At 40.3% G+C, this 26,427-nt stretch overlaps 1 protein-coding gene across 1 annotated transcript in view; it reads left to right on the top strand.

The window, feature by feature from the left end:
• Window positions 1–2,805: 2,805 nt before the first annotated feature.
• Window positions 2,806–26,427, top strand: part of LOC129821194 (SH3 domain-binding protein 4-like) — a 59,955-nt gene continuing 36,333 nt past the window's right edge. Inside the window, exon 1 of the mRNA XM_055878566.1 lies at window positions 2,806–2,947. The gene's annotated coding sequence lies outside the window, so the exon portion shown is untranslated. The remainder of the gene's footprint in view (window positions 2,948–26,427) is intronic.

The raw sequence follows: 26,427 nt of genomic DNA, 5'->3' as shown, positions 1-26,427 counted from the left end.
CTTGTGCCTTTATTTTGAGTAAAGTACGTTGCTCACTCATTCTGCTCTCCTGCGCCTGACTTAATGCACCAGCTACACCCACCTTCTGACACTTACTCATTACTCAAGTAAAAGTGAAAGTCACCCAGTAAAATACTACTTGAGTAAAAGTCTAAAAGTATTTGATTTTAAATATACTTAAGTATCAAAAGTAAATGTAATTTCAAAAATATACTTAAGTATCAAAAGTGAAAGTATAAATCATAAAAAAATCCTTAAATATGGCAAACCAGGCGGCATGATTTTCTTGTTTTTTAAATTTACGGATAGTCAGGGGCACACTCCAACAATCAGACATAATTTAGAAATTAATTGTATTTAGTGAGTGCCAAATCAGAGGAGGTAGGGATGACCAGGGATGTTCTCTTGATAAGTGTGTGATTTGGACCACTTTCCTGTCCTGTTAAGCATTCAAAATGTAACGAGTACTTTTGGGTGTGTCACGGCCGTCGTATGAAGAGGACCAAAGCGCAACGTGTACAAATTCCTTTTTATTAGGATGACGCCGACAAAAACAATAAACAATACAAAAATGACCGTGAAGCTTAAGGCTATAGAGCCACAAACAAAGACAACTTCCCACCCTGAAAGGAGGGAAAGGGCTACCTAAGTACGGTTCCCAATCAGAGACAACAATAAACAGCTGTCCCTGATTGAGAACCATACCCGGCCAAAACATAGAAATACAAAATCATAGAAAAGAAAAACATAGAAACCCCACCCCAAATCACACCCTGACCAAACCAAAATAGAGACATAAAAAGGTTCTCTAAGGTCAGGGCGTGACAGGGTGTCAGGGAAAATGTATGGAGTAAAAAGTACATTATTTTATTTAGTAATGTAGTGGAGTAAAATTAAAAGTTGTCAAAAATAGAAATAGTAAAGTAAAGTACAGATACCCCAAAAAACTACTTAAGTAGTACTTTAAAGTATTTTTACTTAAGTTTTTTACACCACTGGTGCAGAGCTACATAATATTTGAAATAGATACTGTATGTGCATGAAGGCAGGGTAAAGTGGCTGCGCATCAGGGTAGATTATAATAAGAGTAAAATAAAGAACAGAGTAGCAGCAGAAAATTATGAGTGTAAAAGTGTGTGAGTGTGCGTGTGTAATGTGTATGAATGTGTGTTTGTGTTTTGTCGGTATGCGTGTGTGTATAATGAATGTGTGTGGGTTTTGTGTGGGAGTGTCAATGTAGTGTGTGTGAATGATTGTGTATATGGTGTGTATACATAGTCTATTGATTGTGCGTAGGGTCAGTGCAAGATCGAGTCAGTGCAGACAGATTGAGTACCATTAATTGACTATTTAGTAGTCTGGCTATTTGCAGTCTTATGGCTTGGGGGTAGAAGCTGTCTCGGAGCCTGTTGGTCTGAGAGCCGATGCTCCGATACACCCTGTATATAGCCTCACTATTGTTATTTTACTGGTGCTCTTTAATTATTTGTTGCTTTTATTTTTTTATAGATATTTTTCTTCACTGCATTGTTGGTTAAGGGCTTGTAAGTAAGCATTTCACTGTAAGGTGAAATGTTGTATTTGTTGTACCTGTTGTATGTGGCGCATGTGACAAATAAAATTGTATTTGATTTGATTTGTTCAGAGAATACTGGATGAATCAGGCCTTCGTGGTCGAATTTCTGCAAAGAAACCACTACTAAACGACACCAATAAGAAGAAGATACTTACTTGAGCCAAGAAACAGGAGCAATGGACATTAGACCGGTAGAAATCTGTCCTTTTTGAGACTCAGAGTAGGTCAACAGATGATCTCCGCATGTGTGATTCCCACCTTGAAGCATGGAGGAGGAGGTGTGATGGTGTGGGGCTGGTTTGCTGGTGATACTGTCTGTGATTTATTTAGAATTCAAGGCATTCTGCAGCAATACGCTATCCCATCTCGTTTGCTTTTAGTGGGACTATAATTTGTTTTTCAACAGGACAAAGACCCAAAACACCTCCAGGCTGAGTAAGTGCTGTTTGACCAAGAAAGAGAGTGGTTTGGGATGAGTTGGACAGCAGAGTGAAGGAAAAGCATCCAACAAGTGCTCAGCATATGTGGGAACTCCTTCAAGACTGTTGGAAAAGCATTCCAGGTGAAGCTGGTTAAGAGAATGCCAAGATTGTGCAAAGGTGTCTAATTTGAAGAATCTCAAATCTAAAATATATTTAGATTTTTTTCACACTTTTTTGGTTACTACGTGATTCCATATGTGCTTTTTAATAGTTTGATGTCTTCACTATTATTCTACAATGTAGAAAATAGTAAAAATAAAGAAAAAACCCTTGAATCAGTATTTTAGTTGTGTCTAAACTTTTGACTGGTACTGTACATATTACATCGACTAACCTGTACCCCACCATGTATATAGCTTCGTTATTGTTATTTTATTATTGCTCTTTTATTTTTTACTTTAGTTTATTTAGTAAATATTTTTCATTGTAAATAAGCATTTCACGGTAAGGTCTACAACTGTTGTATTCGACGTATGTAACAAATAACATTTGATTTGATTTCACATATTTGATTTTCACATCAGTTTGAGAACTCTGCGTATTGACCTTGCGTATCTGTTATGCGGTATTTTCAAGCAAGGTTGTAGTATGGTGAGAATGAGAATAGTAGGCCAGCCTATTATCATATTTCTTCTTTACACTAAAGCCAAGACAGTGAAAAGTTCTCACTCCTAATGACATCGTTTCCATATGAAACTCCTCAGATCCTCGACCCTCCCTCTCGCCATGACGTCACATGGGTCCTGCTCTCGCTCTCTCTTCCCATCGCGAAGTCATTCGCCAAAGACTGTGGACTCACACTAGGCTACAACTGGATAATCGGAGCTCGCAAAACTACGCCCATTTGATGCATTTATTTCAATGGACTTATTCACAGGACTTTTGCCAGGTGAGCTAAGATTGTAAAGTTCTTATTCCCATGTTTTCAAACGTTAAACGTATTCTCTCATCCAAACAGAAGTGCTCACGTCGACAAAACAGTTTGCATCATCTAGGTGCGTTCCCGTAATTTATGCCGCGTTCAAAACAACACGGAACTGGAAATTATCTGACTTCAATGTGTTCATGACAACAGGGAACGCTCGAAAAAACGATACCGATTGGGAAAAAATCGTGTTGAACGGTCATCCAACTCGAAATTCCAAGTTTGAAACTCGGACATCTTTCTAGTGCAACGACTTTCCGACCTGTCTTGAAAGTACAATTAGATTCAGGTTATTACCACATTCTATGAATAACTTTAGATAAATTCAGATTGTGGACCATATGGTTGTAATGCTCTATCAATGGGAATCGTTGTCGTTTTCAATGCTTGGACATTTTTAGGAGCTGTGTTCGGTGAGGGGTAATGCCGCGTTCATAACTAGTCGGGAACTAGAAAACTCGGTTATTTGAGACTTTCTAACTGGTTGTAGTTATACACGTGCCGCGTTCAACCAGTTATCAAGTTAGAAATGTCCGAGTTACCTAGCTCCGACTATCACATGAACGCGGCATTATTCCCAGAGCAGCCACTTTACTGCGCAAAGGTGGGTGGGCTTTTCTGTCTTTGCGGTCCTAATTTGTAACAATTTATGACTAGCTCTAGCTACATTGTTGCTTATTTTGTTTTTACCAGGACATGCATCCTATACGTTACTAATACAATGTCTGTCTGCCACCGCTCAAGTTTAGCTCCCATCAGTTAGAAACCAGTTTTGCCTTCTTGAGTAGAATTGACTCCACTCAGCATCACCTATTGAACACAATTTACAATGTTTTATGAGTGGTGCATATGCAACATTGATGTAGCTTAATCAAGTCTCTCCCCGCCATGTAAAGTTGGTATAACGGCACTGGGCTTGCATGCGTGACATTCGTTTGCAATTGCCATGGTTTCAAACAATCCCAACTCACCCAAATGAAGAGTTTGAACCGTGAAGCAGTGATTTTATGTTGTGTGGATATGGTGCGCTTTCTGCTGTTCATGTTACATTTTATCAAATTGCATTCAATTTGTGAGTCACTGAGTTCTATTCTAAAACCTTGATAGCAGAGAAAGCTTCATTGGTCAGAATGTTAATGTGTGCATTGGATGCTAAGAGGGAAATCTCACAACCTTTTTAAACAGCAAGCCTATGTATCTGTTCGTTCCTCTATGCTCTTTTGCCAGTGGTGGAAAAAGTACCCAATTGTCATACTCGAGTAAAAGTAAAGATACCTTAAAATAGAAAACGACTCAAGTAAAAGTGAAAGGAACCCAGTAAAATACTACTTGAGTAAAAGTCTAAAAGTATTTAGTTTTGAATATACTTAAGTATTAAAAGTAGAAGTATAAATCGTTTCCAATTCCTTATATTAAGCAAAACAGATGGCACAATTAAACAATATATATATTAATATTTACGGATAGCCAGGGGCACAGTCCAACACTCAGACATAATTTATAAAGGAAGCTTGTGTTTAGTGAGTACGCCAGAGGCAGTAGGGATGACCAGGGATGTTCTCTTGATACAGTGCATTCGTAAAGTATTCAGACCCCTTGACCTTTTCCACATTTTGTTACGTTACAGCCTTATTCTAAAAAATATGAAATAGTTTCCCCCCCTTCATCAATCCACACACAATACCTCATAATGACAAAGCAAAAACAGTTTTTTTTATAAATGTATGCAAATGTATAAAAATACTAAACATAAATATCACATTTACATAAGTATTCAGACCATTTACTCAGGACTTTGTTGAAGTACCTTTGGCAGCGATTGGCACACCTCTGCAGATCCTCTCAAGCTCTGTCAGGTTGGATAGGGAGCATCGCTGCACAGCTATTTTCAGCTCTCTCCAGAGATGTTCGATCGGGTTCAAGTCCAGGCTCTGGCTGGGCCACTCAAGGACCTTCAGAGACTTGTCCCAAAGCCACTCCTGCGTTATTTTAGCTGTGTGGGAACCTTCGTCCCAGTCTGAGGTCCTGAGCGTTCTGGAGCAGGTTTTCATCAAGGATCTCTCTGTACTTCACGCCGTTCATCTTTCCCTCGATCCTGACTAGTATCGCAGTCACTGCTGCTGAAAAACATCCCCACAGCATGATGCTGCCACCACCATGCTTCACAATAGGGCTGGTGCCAGGTGACACTTGGCATTCAGGCCAAAGAGTTCAATCTTGGTTTCATCAGACCAGAGATTCTTGTTTCTCATGGTCTGAGAGTCCTTCACGTGCGTTTTGTCTACGCAATCTCTACTGCACTCCACACTGCCTTTCCCACCTGGACAAAAGGAACACCTATGTGAGAATGCTGTTTATTGACTACAGCTCAGCGTTCAACACCATAGTGCCCACAAAGCTCATCACTAAGCTAAGGACCCTGGGACTAAACACGTCCCTCTGCAGCTGGTTCCGGAACTTCCTGATTGGCCGCCCCCAGGTGGTAAGGGTAGGCAACAACACATTTGCCACATTGATCCTCAACACGGGGTCTCCTCAGGGGTGCATACTTAATCTCCTCCTGTACTCCCTGTTCACCCACGACTGCATGACCAAGCACGACTCCAATTCCATCATTAAGTTTGCTGACAACACAACAGTGGTAGGCCTGATCACTGACAACGATGAGACAGCCTATATGGAGGAGGTCAGAGACCTGGCAGTGTGGTGCCAGGACAACAACTTCTCCCTCAACGTGAGCAAGACAAAGGAGATGATTGTGGATTACAGGAAAAGGAGGACCGAACATGCCCTCATTCACATCGATGGGGCTGTAGTGAAGCGGGTCGAGAGTTTCAAGTTCCTTGGTGTCCATATCATCAACAAACTAACAAACTATCATGGTCCAAACACACCAAGAAAATCATGAAAGGGGCACGACAATGCCTTTTCCTCCTCGAGACTGAAAGGATTTGACATTGGTCCTCAGATCCTCAAACATTTCCAGAGCTGCACAATCAATGCATAGTCACTTTACCCCTACCAACATGTACAAATTACCTCGACTAATATCTACCCCTGCACATTGACTTGGTACCGGTACCCCTGTATATATCCTCATTGATGTTATTTTATTGTGGTATTATTTTTGACTTTAGTTTATTTAGTAAATATTTTCTTAACTGCATTATTGGTTAAGTGCTTGTAAGTAAGCATTTCACGGTAAGGTCTACAGCTATTGTATTCGGTGCATGTGACAAATACAATTTGATTTGATTTTGGCAAACTCCAAGCGGGCAGTCGTGCCTTTTACTGAGGAGTGGCTTCCGTCTGGTCTCTCTACCATAAATGCCTGATTGGTGGAGTGCTGCAGAGATGGTTGTATTGCTGGACCATGCAGAGATGGTTGTCTTTCTCCACAGAGGAACTCTGGAGCTCTGTCGGATTGACCATCGGGTTCTTGGTCAAATAAAATAACATTTTATTGGTCACATACACATGGTTAGCAGATGTTAATGCGAGTGTAGCGAAATGCTTATGCCACTAGTTCTGACAGTGAAGTAATCTAACAAATTCACAACGACTACCTTATACACACAAATGTAAAGGGATGAATAAGAATATGTACATATAAATATATGATTGAGCGATGGCGGTGCAGCATAGGCAAGATGCAGTAGATGGAATAGAATACAGTATATACATATGAGATGAGTAATGTAGGATATGTAAACATCATTAAAGTGGCATTATTTAAAGTGACTAGTGATACCTTTATTAAATCCATTTATTAAAGTGGCCAGAGATTCTGATGAGAGTCTGATGGCCTTGAGATAGGAGCTGTTTTTCACTCTCGGTCCCAGCTTTGATGCACCTGTACTGACCTCGCCTTCTGGATGATAGCAGGGTGAACAGGCAGAGGCTCGGGTGGTTGTTGTCCTTGATGATCTTTTTTGGCCTTCCTGTGACATCGGGTGTTGTAGGTGTCCTGGAGGGCGGGTAATTTGCCCCTGGTGATGCGCTGTGCAGACCGCACTACCCTCTGGAGAGCCTTGCGGTTGAGGGCGGTGCAGTTGCTGTACCAGGCGGTGATACAGTCCGACAGGATGCTCTCGATTGTGCATCTGTAGAAGTTTAAGTGTTTTAGGTGACAAGCCAAATTTCTTTAGCCTCCTGAGGTTGAAGAGGCGCTGTTGCACCTTCTTCACCACGCTGTCTGTGTGGGTGGACCATTTCAGTTTGTCCGTGATGTGTACGCCGAGGAACTTATAACTTTCCACCTTCTCAACTATTGTCCTGTCGGGGCGATAGTAATTTAGTTCACCTCCCTTCACCAAGGCCCTTCTCCCCCGATTGCTCAGTTTGGCCAGGGGGCCTGCTCTAGGAAGAGTCTTGGTTGTTCCAAACTTCTTCAATTTAAGAATGGGGACCTTCTATGCTGCACTTTGTCATTATGGGGTATTGTGTGTAGATACATTTTGGACAAAAAATATTTAATTCATTTTAGAATAAGGCTGTAACGTAACAAAATGTGGAGCAGGTCAAGGGGTCTGAGTACTTTCTGAATGCAGTGTAAGTGTGTGAATTAGACAATTATCCTGTCCTGCTAAGCATTCAAAATGTAGTAAGTACTTTTGGGTGTCAGGGAAAATATATGTAGTGAAAAGTACAATCTTTTCTTTAGGAATGTAGTGAAGTAAAAGTTGTCACAAATATAAATAGTAAACTACTTAAGTCGTACTTTCAATTTTTTTTACTTAAGTATTTTGCACCTCTGTCTTTTGGTCTCTCCTCACTGAGCAAGGCTAATTGAAGGTGCTACATGTTCAATCGGACGTCTGCATTGTCCGCATTTACGGCGATATGACCTCTGCAGAAGTCAGGGCATTCATACTTCTTGACCTTCGCCGAGCAGCGCAGAGCTGTTGTGGAAGAAGTTGTCATGGAAATTGGTTTGTGTTCGTACAGGACCTCCCGCCCTCACCTATGGTTAACCAATCATTTCACTGCGGAGTTATATGGAGCCCTCTGCATTGTTATAACATTTGAGAGGCTCACAGCCATGTGGTACAGAGCTCATTTTGGCCTCTGTGTGCCTTGCTTCAAATATCCATATGGTGCCTCCGACCACATTTTGGATCAAGCAAAAATTGGCTCTTACTGTGCTTCTAAACAAGGTATGGTGTGATTCTGCAAACTGGGGTAGATGTTGTCCATTCGTAGATGCTAATAACCTTTGGTGACTATTGACGATAGTATCTTCTGGTCAGGGGAGTTTTGTTAAGAGCCCTGACACTGTCGGTATGGTTTTGGAAACGTAAGGAATTTATCTTCCATATCAGCAAGAAATTAAAAAAGGTAAAATTACTTCACACCTTTTTATAGAGTTCCCGCAGAGCCATATTTCCATGTCACAGGGCTTGTTAATGGAAAACAGACGGAAGACAGAGTCGACTATCTGTGCAAATTAGCTATCTGCGTTTCCGAACACCTGTGTGTAAATGGAAGACTGACGCCACAAACGTGTTGTCACTGTAAAATACTGGCGCTGCATCTGTGTTAAAAGCTGGTTAAAACCATGTACAGCAGTGGAGGCTGCTGAGGGAATGGCATCAAACACATGGAAACCATGTGTTAGATGTATTTGATTCCATTCCACTTATTCTGCTCCAGCCATTACCACGAGCCCGTCCTCCCCAATTAAGGTGCCAGCAACCTCCTGTGGTGTACAGTAAGTATATATTTTGCATTTGTGATTTTATTTTAATGTGATATGAAAATAGAGGGCTCTATGTTTCTAGAACCGTACCGCATTTGAGAATCGATTCACGTTTGGATGGAGTATTTGGCTGTTTTGGCTGCCAGAGCCAATTCGCTTCTAAACAGAACATGTATGGTTCTTGGACTATAAGGAGTAACGTTAGCCTCCTTTAGTCCATTATTGGGTTAGGGTAGGCGTAACATGGTAAACAAAAATACGGTACACTCAAATGAGTATGTGTTACATTTGGTATGGTATGTATTAATTTGTGGATGTTCATCATTCATTTCGTGTGATATGTTACGAATTACAATTCGTATGATATGTTACAAATTCCAATTTGTTGTGGCTAATGTTAGCTAGGTGGCTAATGTTAGCTAGGTGGCTAATGTTAGCTAGGTGACTAATGTTAGCTAGGCTAGGAGATAGGGGTAAAGCTTAGGATAAGGAGTTGGGTTAAGGTTATTGGAAGGGTTAGCAAACATGCTATGTAGTTGCAAAGAAGCTAAAAAGTAGTAAACACCCACCCATCCAACCCTACCAACCACCATCATTAGTTTTTTGCCTTAAGTAACCTTCTGTCTTATATAACCATATCAAATAAAACATATACAAATTTGAGTGTCCCGGGTTTTCGTAACTGTTACATATAGTCTATGAGACCAGCCTGAATTCTGTGGACCATTGGTGCAATTAGACACACAGTATGAACAGTTAAACAAAAACTGTAGCCATGGATGACTGCTGTCATGTCTGTCCTCTGTTCTATTTGTTTATTTTCACATATCTGCATTAGAGGGACACCTTGGAGAATAATAATCAGTGTGCATAATTCATTTGCCAGGCCTACGGCAATATAAAATGCTTGCCTTTTCCCATCATAATGTTAGTCACCTTCAAGCTTTATAATTGGAACAAAATCTCTACAAAACTAGTTTACACAGCAGTTTCTTCAAATGGCCATTTATAGATAAATAACTTACAACTTTGTGCAACGGGTCCTGTGTGGCTCAGTTGGTAGAGCAGAGCCCTTATAATGCCAGGGTTGTGTATTCAAGTCCCACAGGTGACCAGTATGAAAATGTATGCACTCACTGCTGTAAAAACATGACTGTAAATCTGCTAAATTACTAATATGTTGGTAACACTTTACTTGACACCCAGTGTCATAACACATTATGACAGTCATAATATGTCATGACCGTTATATATTTAGACCTTTTGTGACATATATTGCATTAATTTGTTGCTGGTTAAGACACATATTTTTCCCGGCAAAGAACTTTCCTTTCGTTTGAAAGTTTTTCTTAAATCCTTTGTTGTTGTAATGAATCATTTACAGCCATGTTTTTTCATCGTATTTTAAATAGCTTGTATAAAATACACCTTATTACACTGTCAGGAAGAATTATGACCATCATAATCACATAAGCCAGATAGGCCTATCATGTACATGCCCTTATATCATTCATCAGTCTAAAAGAGGGTGTCTTGTCCTGCTCCTGAAATCTGCTCCTGCATTCATCCCAGTCATCAACAAAAGAGCATTGGGTAGGTGCATGTCTGACATCACTGTGTGCGCAATTACAATGATAATTGAATATGGTTAATAATACAAAAATTAGATAGCCTACCTGTCAACAGTATGTTTGTTATGTTGTAATGGAACATTTTTCCCTGTGTGGTAGGTTTTGAGGTTTTTGACACTCTTGTGTCATAACCAGCCATAAAATAACGCAATATATGTCAAAACAGGTCTAAATATACAGTACTCCCAATTGAAATGGTTTGGGATGAGTTGGACCGTAGAGGGAAGAGGGAAGGAGGGAAGGAAAAGCAGCCAACCACGTAGCCGTCATACCGCTCAGGAAGGAGACGCATTCTGTCTCCGAGAGATGAACGTACTTTGGTGTGAAAAGTGCATATCAATCCCGGAACAACAGCAAAGGACCTTGTGAAGATGCTGGAGGAAACAGGTACTAAAGTATCTATATCCACAGTAAAACAGGTCCTATATCGACATAAACTGAAAGTCCACTCAGCAAGGAAGAAGCCACTGCTCCAAAACCGCCATAAAAAAGCCAGACTACGGTTTGCAACTGCACATGGGGACAAAGATCGTACTTTTTGGAGAAATGTCCTCTGGTCTGATTAAACAAAAAATAGAACTGCTTGGCCATAATGACCATCGTTATGTTTGGAGGAAAAAGGGGGTGGCTTGCAAGCCAAAGAACACCATTCCAACCGTGAGGCACCAGGGTCACAGCATCATGTTGTGGCGGTGCTTTGCTGCAGGAGGGACTTGTGCACTTCACAAAATAGATGGCATCATGAGGGAGGAAAATTATGTGGATATATTGAAGCAACATCTCAAGACATCAGTCAAGAAGTTATAGCTTGGTCGCAAATGGGTCTTCCAGATGGACAATGACCCCAAGCATACTTCTAAAGTTGTGGCAAAATGGCTTAAGGACAACAAAGTCAAGGTATTGGAGTGGCCATCACAAAAACCTGACCTCAATCCTATAGAACATTTGTGGGCAGATCTGAAAAAGCGTGTGCGCGCAAGGAGGCCTACAAACCTGTCTCAGTTACATCAGCTCTGTCAGGAGGAATGGGCCAAAATTCACCCAACTTATTATGGGAAGCTTGTGGAAGGCTACCCGAAAAGTTTGACCCAAGTTTAAACAATTTAAAGGCAATGCTACCAAATCCTAATTGAGTGTATGTGAACTTTTGACCCACTGCGAATGTGATGAAATAAATAAAAGCTGAAATAAATCGTTCTCTCTACTATTATTCTGACATTTCACATTGTTAAAATAAAGTGGTGATCCTAACTGACCTAGGACAGGGATTTTTTACAAGGATTAAATGTCAGGAATTGTGAAATACTGAGTTTAAATATATTTGGCTAAGGTGTATGTAAACTTCCGACTTCAACTGTAGGCCTAAAGGCAGAGACAATAAGAAGACACAGTGGTAGAATAAATTCAACCACACCTTTGTTACATCACAAAACTGGAGAGCAGCATTTGTCCGGTGAAGTTCACAAAGCATATTGCATGTAACAAACAGTTACTTGACCTACATCATGGTCACGCAATTTCCTGTTTCCGACATTGTCGGACCACTAAACAACTATTGATTTAGAACCACATTGAGTTACCGCAAGTCGCAAAGAAAACAGGAACTGTGTCAATTATTCCAGCACCATTTCAACTGCAACATTTCAACATCATCAAATCACCAATGCTTTGTCTAATACAGTGATATACCAAAATGTACCAAAAGCTATTTAGTCCAATCAACATAAGCTAAATATGATGTGGCTCTCCATGGTTCTGATTATGTGTGTGCACATTCAAGCAAGTAGAAAAAACATGTTGACACCCCAATTGTAGAGAAATGCCAATGCCATCCTCTTTCATTTTGACAAAAAGGTCTATCACTCTGTCATATAGTACATGCTTTTATTTTGTTTTGTCCTAGGCTACCTGGCTAAAATGCTGGCTCACTAGCCTAACTTCCTTTCTACATATAGCTACATATTAAACTTCCATCCTCTTAGGCCAGGGGCACAATGAATGAATTAATGGTTGGATCAGAATTGCCATAATAATTGCTATAATCACTGGCCAGTAGAGAATTAAGTAAAACCACAAGTCCCAATCCCTATTTCCATCCATTGCTAATTACAGAAAGGGACAATTTTAGATAGCTAGCTAGCCAACGGAGGACAACAACACAACGAGATGCAACAATTCAAGTTGTTTCTGTTAACTTTTACTGCCTCTGAAACCCGGATCCGGGATCCCCCCCCACCCCCCTCACACTGATTAGCATCGCTAGCATAGCGTCACATTTAAATTTTAGCATCTAAATATCATTAAATCACAAGTCCAAGACACCTAATGAAAGATACAGATCTTGTGAATCAAGTCACCATTTCAGATTTTTTAAATGTTTTACAGGGAAGACAAAATATGTAAATCTATTAGCTAACCATGTTAGCAAAAGACACCCTTTTCTTTGTCCACCATTTTTTCTCAACACCAGTAGCTATCACCAATTCGGCTAAACTAAGATATTGATAGCCACTAACCAAGAAAAAAGCTCATCAGATGACAGTCTGATAACATATTTATGGTATAGGATAGGTTTTGTTAGAAAAATGTGCATATTTCAGGAATAAATCATAGTTTGCCATTGCAGCCAGCATCACAAATCTCACCAAAGCTCCTAGAATTACTACAGACAGCAACGTGTATTACCCATTTACACATCATAAAACATTTGTTCAAAATACACAGCACATAGCAATGGAAAGACACAGATCTTGTGAATTCAGACAACATTTCAGATTTTCTAAGTGTTTTACGGCGAAAACACAATAAATCGTTATATTAGCATACCACATACGCAAATGTTACCCGAGCACTGATTCTAGCCAAGAGAGCGATATCATATCATCGCCAAAATATATTAATTTTTTCACTAACCTTCTCAGAATCCTTCAGATGACACTCCTGTAACATCATATTACAACATACATATACAGTTTGTTCGAAAATGTGCATATTTAGCCATAAAAAAACGTGGTTATACAATGAAAATAGTAGCAAAACAAGCCTGGTAAAGTCGGTCGCCATCTTTGAGTGATCTAGTTTAATCAATAGCTAATCATATACTTGACTAAAAAATACAGGGTTGACAGGAATCGAAAGACAAATTAGTTCTTAATGCAATCGCTGATTTACATTTTTTAAATGATCCTTACTTTTCAATACAGGTTGCGCCAAGCGAAGCTATAGCAAACAAGATGGCGACATAAACGTTTAACATTTATCGACAGAAACACGATTTATCATCATAAATTGTTCTTACTGTGAGCTGTTCTTCCATCAGAATCTTGGACAAAGAATTCTTTCTTGGGTCTAATCTTCTTTTGATCGAAAGATGTCCACTTGTCCGTCGAAATGCCCACTAACGTACGACCGGGAGCCCGAAATGTGGCCAGCGCGTCAAAGTGCACAACAAAGCAATGCCTCAAAATCGCACTAAACAGATATAAATTGCTATGAAACGGTTTAAATTAACTACCTTATGATGTTTTTAACTCCTATAACGAGTAGAAACATGTACGGAAAAATATAACTGGCTACACTAAATCTTGGAAGAAGAGCCGTTCAGTGTCCTCCGCGCGCATTACGCATCTGGGAAAAAGTTCCTACCTACACGTGTTTTTGTTTCATAGGGGCTGTGATTGGGCAATCGACACCATTCAAATCGTCATCACGTAAAGGCATCCAGGGGAAGACGTAAGCAGTGTCCGTATCCTCATAGCAATAACAGTGGCCTTAAAACTGACTCCAGATCAGGGGCCAAAATGTGTGAAATCTGACTCCATGTCAGGGAAATTGCTGTAGAATGACCTCTGTTCCACTCAGAGACAAAATTCCAATGCCTATAGAAACTAGAGACTGTTTTCTATCCAATAATAGTAATAATATGCATATTGTACGATAATGAATTTAGTAGGAAGCCGTTTAATCTGTAATGCAATTATGCTAATGAGAAAACAGCACCCCCTGTAGTCGCAAGAAGTTAATGACGTATGTTCTCAATGCGATTTGATAGGAGTGATGCCAAATCCAAACTGGATTCCCTTGAAACCTTTTTTGGTGCGCCAGGACCATTCACAGTTGAGTTCACTCAGTTTAGCTCAACGCTGATTGGCTATTTTATTTAATACTTTTTTTAACAAGAGAGGCCAGATGCTCGCTGGCTTCCCTTGCATTCAACGCTACGGTCGGCAACAATGTCATACACTTTTGGACCAGACAGCATCACATAGATGGCCTACAGAGACAGAGGGGCTCTGTTTCACTCATTTGGGTGCTTTCTCTGGTGACGTACATTTAGCCTCTTGCGAATTTAAGGAAAATTATGAAACACAGAGAGACGAAAGATACATTATTTCATATATTTATTTTTGCTTGGTCAATTATTTGGGGTAGCCTGGCTTCCCTTGGCATCCATGAATACACGCCACTGGGAATATGAAAGACTGTAATGGAAATAAGGCCATGCTCATTAACAAAATTGTCCTCCCTAATCTTAAATGGCCCTGACCGCCACTGATTGATACACAATATCAATGGCAACATAGTGCAACCAATAATGAGTAGATGAGGACGTTTGTTCTGTATGACATTTGAAATTGTAATCTGGTGATACCATTTAATTTCTGATGGATGGAATTTATCTCCATCTCCCATCTTCAGCCTACTGTCTGCTGTTCTGTTCAGGTCATCTGTTTAATGCCAAAGTCTCTGCCCAAGCATAACTTATTTTTCCTTCTCTCAGCTCGCTCTTGAGTGAAATCTGGATTTAAATGGAGTTCATTGTGTGAATGAATGTGCATGTGATTCCAGAGAATATGCTCCCAGAGTGAGAACGTGCCACAGTCTCTTGGTGTACGTTAGTGCTGAGCCGAGAGTCCAGTTGGTTAGTTACATGCATGCATTACAACATAGAGGGCACACTGGCACAATTGGCATGAGACAGTGCAGCTGCGTTGGCCCCAGGGCACCCTGGCACTCTCTGACACATTGGACTATAGCCAATTATTACCAGGTGTGACTCATGCTAGAGGTTAGGTTGGCTCATTCTGTATCGTGGGTTTTAAGTGGACGTGTTCTCCCAAGTGTTGAACAGTTTTAATCAACATTGATTGCTGAAGAGGGAGCAGACCAACCTTCCCTGTAGCTTCTGTTTTTATTTGTTCCAATATTTTGAATCTCCACAGGGATTTATAAACTATATTAACTGGAGAACTTTTTCTCTCCGCTTTATTTGTATAGCCTCTGAAATTCTGGGTCTTTGTGCACAACCAGAGTGTTATCAACCTGGAACATGCCGAGCGGGTTGTTGAAAGTGAGATTAGGAAGAGAAACCAGAGGGTACATTTTCCCTTTCATTCCAATGTTTCTATACCGTTTGTCATACTCCATGCATGGCAAGACTGGCGTTGTGATGAGAAGTCCACTGACATGTCTGAAATGACAGTGGGAACACACCCTCTAACCCTGACCTTGTTATTGAAAAAAATATATGTTTTCCCCGTCTTCTCCTCTTTACATGATTAAGGCATGGTATATCTTTGAGTCCAGACATTCTTGGCATTCCTTTTCACTTCTTCCCTTGCACAAATGTACAATGATGTGTTTATGTTCAAAGCTTGCAAGTGGATTGAATGAAGTGGAGAGGGAATGCCAAAGCTAACAGGAAACAATGTCCCTCGGTTTTCCACAACCATTTAAGGAATAATGCCAGTTTTAGACTCTGCAATGTGATACACAACCACAACATAGTTAATTGTATTACCATGTCTGATTTGCAAGACAGGTGTTTGCATGTAGATAGATGTTGGGCTATTAGTCAAATGTTTACCAACCTAGTAAAATCTCTTCACTGTCTGTAAAATTATCTCAGTAGGGTACTAAGGGGTAACTAGCCCCCTCTAAGAACAATGTCTAATTGCTGACACAAAAAAGCCTGTGTCAGTTTGTAGAAAATAAATGCTATGTGGATGAAGGTCATGCTTAGGCGAATAAACTATAAAAGGAAATAAATGGCTACAGTTTACACTTTTTTAGTTATTTCATTAAATTTAGTTTTTTTAGAAAAGGGTGGTTTTTTAAAAGCACCGAGGTAACTCCCAGCAGTCTTTAAAATTACATTCAGGAGCAAAAGGTTTTCAATGGTTGTTTTTTAGTTCCCCCCCAAAAAATATGAATTGGAATTGAATTTAACTAATAGCATGACATAACATTGGAATATAACATTTGATAAAAATAACTTAACTAATTCATTCAGTGTAACATTGTGACAATTCTCTTATGTTCTGCAATTGCACAATTTTAATTTGTACATAGGTCACAAATAAAGCTATCCCCAGTACATAGGTCACAAATAAAGCTATCCCCAGTACATAGGTCACAAATAAAGCTATCCCCAGTACATAGGTCACAAATAAAGCTATCCCCAGTACATAGGTCACAAATAAAGCTATCCCCAGTACATAGGTCACAAATAAAGCTTTCCCCAGTAAAATTGGAGTACAACTCATGAGCCCAACTCCTGCACTGCTCACACCTAATCCAGTCCCCACCTTTGAGAGATGCCAATTGAAAAGCTCTCTCTTAAAAATGTCGCTATCTATCTAGCTTCGGGCGGCAGCGTAGCCTAGTGGTTAGAGCGTTGGACTAGTAACCGAAACTAATGACAAATCTGTCATTCTGCCCCTGAACAAGGCAGTTAACCCACTGTTCCTAGGCCATCATTGAAAATAAAAATTAGTTCTTAACTGATTTGCCTAGTTAAATAAAGATTAAATCAAATAGAAAGTAAAACATGTTATGTAAAATAGCTAAAAGGCTATAAAGTAACATTAACTGTAAAGCTATCAGTCACTAGTGGAAACATTTACAACTGCCATTAAGTTATGTTAAGTTATGTTATCTTTTTTATATATTTTACCATAGACGATCTGGTGGTAAGGTTGCTAGCTAGCACTTCTAGTAGCTTATGCTAACTAGTTAGCTGGCTAGTATTTACTGCTAGTGAAGTTGCTAGCTAGCAAGTTAGCATAAACTAGCTCTAACTGGGCCAGGCATTGTCTAAATGACAGGTAGAAACACATTCATAACCATAAAGGGGTAACTAACCCCCAGGGGCCAGTTACCCCCTCTCTCTAAACAGGTGGATTATTTATCTTAAGGCCTTCCCACTTGTATATTTTTAAAAACAATTATAGATCTAACGTCATTGGAATATATCTACAACATTTTGAAAATGTCCCAAAAATGGATCAACTTGCCACAAAATCGTTTTGTTGAAGTATCTACACAAGTTGTGATGACACAGACAAAACATTGTGTTGAGCAAGAGCAGTGGGAAAGTGTTTGGAAAATTATTTGGTCACATCTTGTGGTCTTAATGTGAATTACAGAGAGGGAGTGAGGAGGGGGCAGTTACACCAGGTGGCTAGTTACCCCCTATTTCTTTACCATGTAAGACTGAGATGTCACTGAAGAATCCAGATACTGAAGCTGTCAGAGCTCGCAGACTAAATCAGTCAATGTGTACAGTGAGGTGTCTGTTATGGTTCTCATCAACATGTCTTGGATTACATTATCTTTATTAAAGACTTGCCAATGGTCAATATAGCCCCACATAGTACCATGAAGAGTGTATGTCTGTATTGTGTTAGAGCTCTATTTTTCTGCAGACTATAAGGACCACAGGCTGGTTATAAAACTTACAACACAGAGGAGTCTAGACGCATACTGAAACGTTTACACCTATTCTTTAGTGCATGCTTTTAGTACATTTGAGGCTCAGTGGAAGCCACAGATATTCAGGCCTCAAAGGTAGTAAAATTGTTTACACAACAGCTTACTATTAGCTAAGACTACCCTCAGAACTGATACTGAGGTCTGGTTTTGACCAGCCAGGGTGAGGTGAACAACACTATCTGTTTCCTGGAATATGTGTCATCAGCACTATTTGGTCAATATCATATTCCCGTGAATTTAGCTTATAGGACTGTATCCATTTAATTGCCATATTCCATTCGTTTTTAAAGTGCTTGAATTTATGTTTAATCACAATAACTGAGTACAATGCACAAGTCAAGAACAAGTCAAGCTGAGTCACAGTTGAAGTTAGGGGATTGGAGGGATGGAAGGGAGGCAGTAGGAGGCATGGGGGATCTTGTTGCCACTCATCAGAAAGGCATTTCCTCCTTGTTGCTGCTCCTCAGGCACTTCCTGTTCACGAACAACCCTCAAACACAGAGGCAAGAACCTCCTCAGTTCCTCTGTACTGTGCGCCAAAGAGAACATGAACCCAAATCTCTCAGCTATCAATGTCCTGCTCTCAACAGGATGCTAGCATGTACTATCTGTGTATTTTAGGCCTTAAACACAGATTTACTACAACTGTGATGACAATAACTGTCAGTGTTCGTCCTCTGTTTTTTCATGTACACAGACTGATTAATGTTCTGAGAATGTTTTTCCAGTCTTACATACAGACAGTTAGCCTTCCTCTTGTGTGGAACAGTGTCATTACTCAAAGTGATCTGCAGTACAACAGAAAGGAAATCATAATCTATTTTCATGATATTCAAACTAGCATTTTGAAATTGTTGCTCATTGCTCACTCATTTTTACAGCTGTGATGACAAGTGATGTCAGGCAACTTCATCAAGCCAGCATTGTTCCACACATGTCTGATGTGCACTTTTATTGCCAAAATAGGTCAGCAGTATCTCAAGCCTAGAGTTGAAATTAATAACAACGGCACATAACCAAATATGCTGTATGACATATTTATTACAAACGGGTTGGAACCTAAATTAATTTCCCATCGTTTCGTTCTGAACAGATTCATTATTCTTTTTTGTTCCTCTGTTCCGACCAGCAAAATATAGTTCTGAACCGGTTCGAACACCAAAAAAATTATAGTTTATATCCATTGTTTCTGTTCATTTTTTTTTAAATGAGCAGAGTAGCACCAGAATGCTTCCGATGGGGAGGGTCAGGGGCAGTTTGCCTACAAAAGCCTTGGCCTAGGCTACTGTTGATTACGAAGATGGAGGCCTTTTTCATTTAAGTAAAACACATGTTAGAGGAAAAAAGAGTAGGCCTATGCCTACAGTGAAAAGCCTACAAGAGAAGTGTCCTCCATGTGGACAAGTTTTAATATAGTAGTGGACTAAGATGAGAAGAACTTTGGCGTGGCCAAATGCAGGATACTGTGCAACTCGCTATTAAGGTAGAATGATCATTTGTTTTATCATTATTATTGTATATCATTGTTATTACTGTAAGCCTATTTATTTATCGAAACCAGTTCTTTAAATATGCTAAATTGAAACAATTTTGTTGGCTAAATTAAGGTTGATTTATAAGTAGGCATATAGTACCAAAAATCTCAAATTTGGACTCATCAGACCTAAGAACAGATTTCCACCACTCTAATGTCCATTGCTCGTGTTTCCTGGCCCAAGCAAGTCTCTTCTTCTTATTGGTGTCCGTTAGTAGTGATTTCTCTGCAGCAATTCGATCATGAAGGCCTGATTCACCACAGTCCCCTCTGAACAGTAGATGATGAGATGTGTCTGTTACTTGAACTCTGTGAAGCATTTATTTGGGCTGCCATTTCTGAGGCTGGTAACTCTAATCAACTTATCCTATGCAGCAGAGGTAACTCTGGGTCTTCCTTTCCTGTGGTGGTCCTCATGAGAGCCAGTTTCATCATAGCGCTTGATAGTTTTTGCGACTCCTGAAATTTTCCGTATTGACTGACCTTCATGTCTTAAAGTAATGGTAGACTGTCGTTTCTTTTGCTTATTTAAGCTGTTCTTGCCATAATATTGACTTGGTCGTTTACCAAATAGGGCTATCTTCTGTGATGTTGGCTTTCGCCAACTGGTCGAGCACCGGTACACACTGCCAAGTATCTTGTCACATATACAGTATATATTAGTGATGCACTAATAGTAATATTAGTGATGCACGTCTAAGCCTATAGGCCCTATGCATGCAATGCCTTGATGCATCTAGTGCTCAAATCTGACAGCTGAACCGGGAGGTGGGAAATTATTGCTTTAGGAAAGTAAAAAACAAAACATAAAATAGGCTATAAAGTTTTACATATCCTACACATCAAAATACAAGAAAGTGTTTTTGCAATTTGTTATATGCTGTTTTTAAGGACACGTAAATGTGGCTCATTTGGCCAATATCCCTCGTTTATTGGTGGCGCTGGCTGCACCAGATCGGATCGGAATGCATATGGATGTGTCAGGATTTGGCCAGGATTGTTCCGGTTTTGGTCACTAGATGCCCCCATTGTGCTTTTTTGACCCTTTTGTTTTTCCCTTGTTTCCAGTTATTATTTGCACCTGTGCCTCTTTTCCCTTGAATGTATTTAAACCCTTAGTTTTCCTCAGTTCTTTGCTCTGTGTTTGAATGTTAGCACCCAGCCATGCTGTGATCATGTGTTACTCCAGTTGGATTCTCTTGAGGTACTCTGGTTTTGTTCTCGTTTATTTATTTTTTGTTTCTTCTTTTGAGGTTGTTTCCCTGCTGTACTTTCCACTTTGTGGATTTACCTTGTGACTTGGAGGATTTACCTTTTTTCTCTTGGAATTACTTTTGACGTTGTGGATTTATATTTTTGCCTGAAGAACTTTCCTTTTTACTTTATTAAAACACCGTCTCAAGTACTGCTGTGTCTGCCTCATCTTCTGGGTTCTGCCGACTATTAGTGGCTCAGTTTGTTAAGTGACTGTTTCTCACACCGGAGACCCGAGTTCGTAACCGGGTCCTGACAGGATGTAAATGTTCCCGGTCACGTGTCTGGTGATACATTTTCCTTAGGAAACCCTGGCACCAACGCTTGCAAAGATTTTCTGGTAGGCAGGCACACAGTGGAACAGGCGTTTTATTTTTTGTGGTACGGGGAAAAAATGTTGGGAACGTAAAAGCACATTATTAACCCATTCCCATGATTTTAAAATAATGTTTCTGTTTCACAACATTATAGATCACTTTCGTTCGCGGTTCTGATTCTGTTCCTCGTCAAATTACATTATTTTCAGGTTTTCGGTTCTTTTCCCTGAACCGGTTCCAACCTCTGATTTTACAAACGCGGTACACACCAGTGAAATCTCATCATAGGACTGCTCGGTCCATCTGGTGTCAGTAAACATTTCAATGTAATTAATCATGCTAGTAAATTTATCAGCTTCATTCTTTAATCAGATCTGGAGTACAATGTGCACAGTCAGTCAGGAATGCAATGCCACTGTCTATAGGGAGACAACACAATGCCCAGTACTGTCCTACAGAGGGATGACTCTACATTGAACATTAATCACATCACCTTGGTGTCTGAGTCCATATCCTGTGTGGAGGATGATGGTGGATTGAGAATGTCTTTATAGCTGAATACATTATCTTGAAAAAGTAGAGGCAATTAGCAAATGACAGTGGTTTTGATGTAGATGGCTGATAAGGTTCTCATTGTTTTGACTGTTGGAGCTATTACACAATACACAATGTCCTTTGTAGGCATTGTTTTACTTGGGAACTATTTCCCTTTGAAACTTGAAAGAAGGGTCACTTCCCTTCCCTATTTCAGTTGGTCCACTTGAGTTCCACACTAATTCTCAACTTCGCACCAAAACAATGAAAACTGTAAAGCCCTTTTTCAATTTTCAAATTCAGCAGATTGTCTGATAACAGAGAGTAGCCTAGATTTTTGCAGTAGAGTGGAGAATAAAGTGCCAATTAAAGAAACACACTTTCTGGGATTATTTTAATTATGCAGCCTGTCTCACTTGCATGGTAGGACAGATATACTGTACTACTGTTGGCCGGTATACCGTATTTTGAAAAACCCACAGGAATATTTCAATAAATGTGAATATTTGTAGCAATCTTTTAAGTTAATACCTGCAGTCAACTTGTGCAATACATTAGGCAATAAAGCAGATTGCGTTCTTAATTTCACCTGTCACAAATGTTTTACATTATTAAGCTTACCATAGTGCCCCAGAACAGTTCAGCCAGTCACGTGTTCGCTTTAAAGAGCACAACAAGAGAAGCATGAGCCGGTGAGTCGATAGCGTTCTATTGGAGAATGTCTGTTGTGTGGCGGTAAAGAGGTAATGAAGTTGCACTTGTATGCAATTCACAACTAAATGTTTGCCATCAGATATCTTATATCTGCTTTCTGCCATGTTTTAGAAGTCAGAGAGCTCTGTTAAAGGCACAGCTGCCATTTTTCCCCTGTGCTTCCTACTAGCGTTTTTTCCTCCGTTCTTCTCCCCTCTTCTTGGTGTACACATATGGCTCTTTCTTCAGAAAAGCATGCATCAAAACTTTGTTCATTTGTACAATTTCTCTCATTCACTTTCGCTTGTAAAATGTCCACACTCACTGAAAATGACATTCATAGCTACTAGATATGCTTCTTAGCAATTATTTAATGTTAGTTTTTGCTTGTTAGCGTTTAGCTAACAGTATCTTTGGGATTTTTCTATTACTTGTGCTAATTATTAGCATTTTAGTAATAGAGGCCCAATAGGATTTTTTGCCGTTTTTAGCGTTTTTAGTGTGCGATGTCAGTGATACGTAAATCCCGGGGTGGCAGAAGAACGGTATGAAAATCTCAATACCGCCCAAGCCTATTAACTGTACTGTATTTAATTACCAAAGCCCATTCATTTACATTTCAGTGAACATATTGATTGCTTTTGTGTTTTTGCAGGATGTATTTAGTGACATGTTACACTTTAGATGAGGATTATGAGCACATGTATCTGACCTGGACGTAAAAGACAGGTGTAGCATTGTCATCTGCTCCTCTGTAATAAAACCCATTTGCACCAGCCTTCCCCTGGGGGGCCTGAACACAGTAGGAACCAAATCACTGCATATAAGGAGTGGTGTGGATGATAGATTCATTGTGCATTTCCCCTGTAGGAACTTGGAAAAGGGCATTTTGGTTGTTCTGTCATGGCCTCAGCACTCTTTCAGAGTGTGATAGGCTAATCCGCTGACACTGCCTGGTGCTGCAGTTGAGTTACCTGCCACCAACTAGCTGCCTGCCTGCATGGTGATGGTAGGCTCCTTGGAGCAGCAGAGGTTTAACTTATAACTGATGTAGTGTTTATATTCATGCTGTGGTGTGTCTATGCCAGGATCTGCGTATGTGGGCAAGTTGCACTAAAATCAGCCTATCCTCTGCTGATTGCACCCCCATCTTTCTCTCTCTCTCTGTCTGCCTCTCTCTCTCTGCCTCGCTCTCTCTCTCTCTCTGCCTCACTCTCTCTCTCTCTGCCTCGCTCTGTATCTCTCTCGCTCTCTCTCTGCATCTCTCTTTCTCTCTCTGCCTCTGCCTCTCTCTTTCTCTCTCTGCCTCTCTCTCTCTGCCTCTCTCTCTCTCTGCCTCTGTCTCTCGCTCTGCCTCTCTCTCTTGCTACCTCTCTCGCTGCCTCTGTCTGTCTGCCTCTGTCTCTCTCTGCCTCTCTCTCTCTCTGCCTCGCTCTGTCTCTTTCTGCCTCGCTCTGTATCTCTCTCGCTCTCTCTCTGCATCTCTCTTTCTCTCTCTGCCTCTCTCTTTCTCTCTCTGCCTCTCTCTCTCTCTGCCTCTGTCTCTCACTCTGCCTCTCTCTCGCTACCTCTCTCGGTGCCTCTGTCTGTCTGCATCTGTCTCTCTCTGCCGCTCTCTGCCTTGCTCTCTCTCTTTGCCTGTCTCTCGCTCTGCCTTTCTCTTGCTGCCTCTCTCTCGCTTTCTCTGCCTCTCTGCCTCACGCTCTCTCTCTGCCTCTCTCTCTCTCTTTCTCTCTCTGCCTCTCTCTCTTTCTCTCTCTTGCTACCTCTCTCTCTCGCTGCCCCTCTCTCTCTCTCTCCCTCTCTCTCTCTCTCTCTGCCTCTCTCTGCCTCCCTGAAGTGGAGAATGCTGACAGAAAGTATGGGTAAAAGTACGAGTCAAATTAGGGCATCACACAAGGGACCATCTGATTCATATAACCAGCAGCCACGTAGACTAACCAACCCAACCACCCATAATATTATGGCAGTTTGTCACTCATAAATAATTATGTTGTTCATTGTTTCTTTATGTGACTTTAATGATGTAATTAATTTGTCAGGAGAGGTTTAGAAATAGATGGCCTGTAGTAATGGTACTTATCAGGGTTTAATTAAAGGTACCACCTGTAGGTTGATTGATTTGGTTTAACCCGTTTCTAAAGACAGATGAAGAAACCTCATGAATGCAAACCTTACATCCCCATTTGTCATTCATTAGTCTAATGGATCCATCAGCAGTGGCAAAAAATATTTGCTTTTTGTTTTGTTTACATTGGCTTCTTCCACTGTTTTTGAGAGATATTTTCAGTGATAGCAAGACCGTGTTTCCCCCCTTCAACCCCCTTCTGGAAAGACATATCTTTATGTTGTCATCCAGATTCACATGTATTTATTTTCCAAGCTAAAGCACACTACATTTTACAAAAAAGTTTGCTCTGCTTCGTGCTTTCCTTTTTGCCATGGAAAAAAATTGTGATACTAGTGTCATCCCAGCCCTACTGATAAATGTGTAATATCCTGCTAAAGCATCTGTGTTTGTTCGATACCACCAAAAACTAGACACATTTTTGTGGGATTTGCATGGAATTTCATCGATAGAAGGGTCCTTTGGAGGAAGGATAGTTGACATCTATCTGACATTTGTATCATAAAGGTTAATTGAGAAATAATTAATTGAAGTTGGAACATTTGACATTTTGGTCTTACCAAAGTCTCCTTTAAGACTCCATAATGTTTCATCTGTAGGTGCTACAAAGCAAAATATGGGGTCATATGACGCTTTACACCTTGCTCTATAATATGAGTAGTATTTTTATTTCAATAAAAACATTCTTACATTTATTTATGAATATGAAAAAATATGAATATTGAAAATAAACCATTTTTAATTTCCCAAATGTTTCAATATATTGTTGAACATAGTATACTCTATGGACATGTCAAAGTTCCAGTGTGGGATCTCTGCTAGTTACTTTATACAGAGAAATTGGCATTATAGGCAATGTACCCAACCACAGCCCTCCTTTTACTTGCATCATTGTACAACCTGCAAATCACCAGCAGAGGTTGATCATTTTGAATACATTTAACTCTGTTGACAATGCTTACAAATTGGATCATAACTCTAAAAGTAGCAGATATCCCACTCTGGAACATTGATATAGAGTGCCTTCGAAAAGTATTCAGACCCCTTGACTTTTTACACATTTTGGTACGTTACAGCCTTATTCTAAAATGTATTAATTTGTTTTTTTCCCTCATCAATCTATACACAATACCCCATAATGACAACCCAGAAACAGTTTTTTAGAAATGTTTTCTAATCCTTTTTTTTTTTAAATGAAATATCACATTTACATAAGTTTTCAGACTCTACTCAGTACTTTATTGAAGCACCTTTGGCAGTGATTACAGCCTTGAGTCTTCTTGGGAATGACGCTACAAGCTTGGTGCACCTGTATTTGAGGACAGTTGTAGTTTCTCCCACTCTTCTCTGCAGATCCCCTCAAGCTCTGTCAGGTTGGATGGGGAGCGTTGCTGCACCGCAATTTTCAGGTCTCTCCAGAGAAGTTTGATTGGATTCAAGTCCTTGCTCTGGCTGGGCCACTCAAGGACATTCAGAGACTTGTCCCGAAGCTACTCCTGCATTGTCTTGGCTGTGTGCTTAGGGTCGTTGTCCTGTTGGATGGTGAACCGTTGCTCCAGTCTGAGGTCCTGAGCACTCTGGAGCATGTTTTCTCTGTACTTTGCTCCATTCATCTTTCTTTCTATCCTGACTAGTCTCCCAGTCCCTGCCACTGAAAAACATCTCCACAGAATGATGCTGCCACCAACATGCTTCACCGTAGGGATGGTGCTAGGTTTCCTCCAGACGTGACGCTTGGCATTCAGGCCCAAAGAGTTCAATCTTGTTTTCATCAGACTAGAGAATCTTGTTTCTCATGGTCTGAGAGTCTTTAGGAGCCCAAGCGGGCTGTCATGTGCCTTTTACTGAGGAGTGGCTTCCGTCTGGCCACTCCATCATAAAG

This window comes from Salvelinus fontinalis, chromosome 23 (assembly GCF_029448725.1).
Source record: "Salvelinus fontinalis isolate EN_2023a chromosome 23, ASM2944872v1, whole genome shotgun sequence".
NCBI classification, from domain to species: Eukaryota; Metazoa; Chordata; class Actinopteri; order Salmoniformes; family Salmonidae; genus Salvelinus; species Salvelinus fontinalis.
This window is presented reverse-complemented; position numbering and strand designations above follow the sequence as displayed.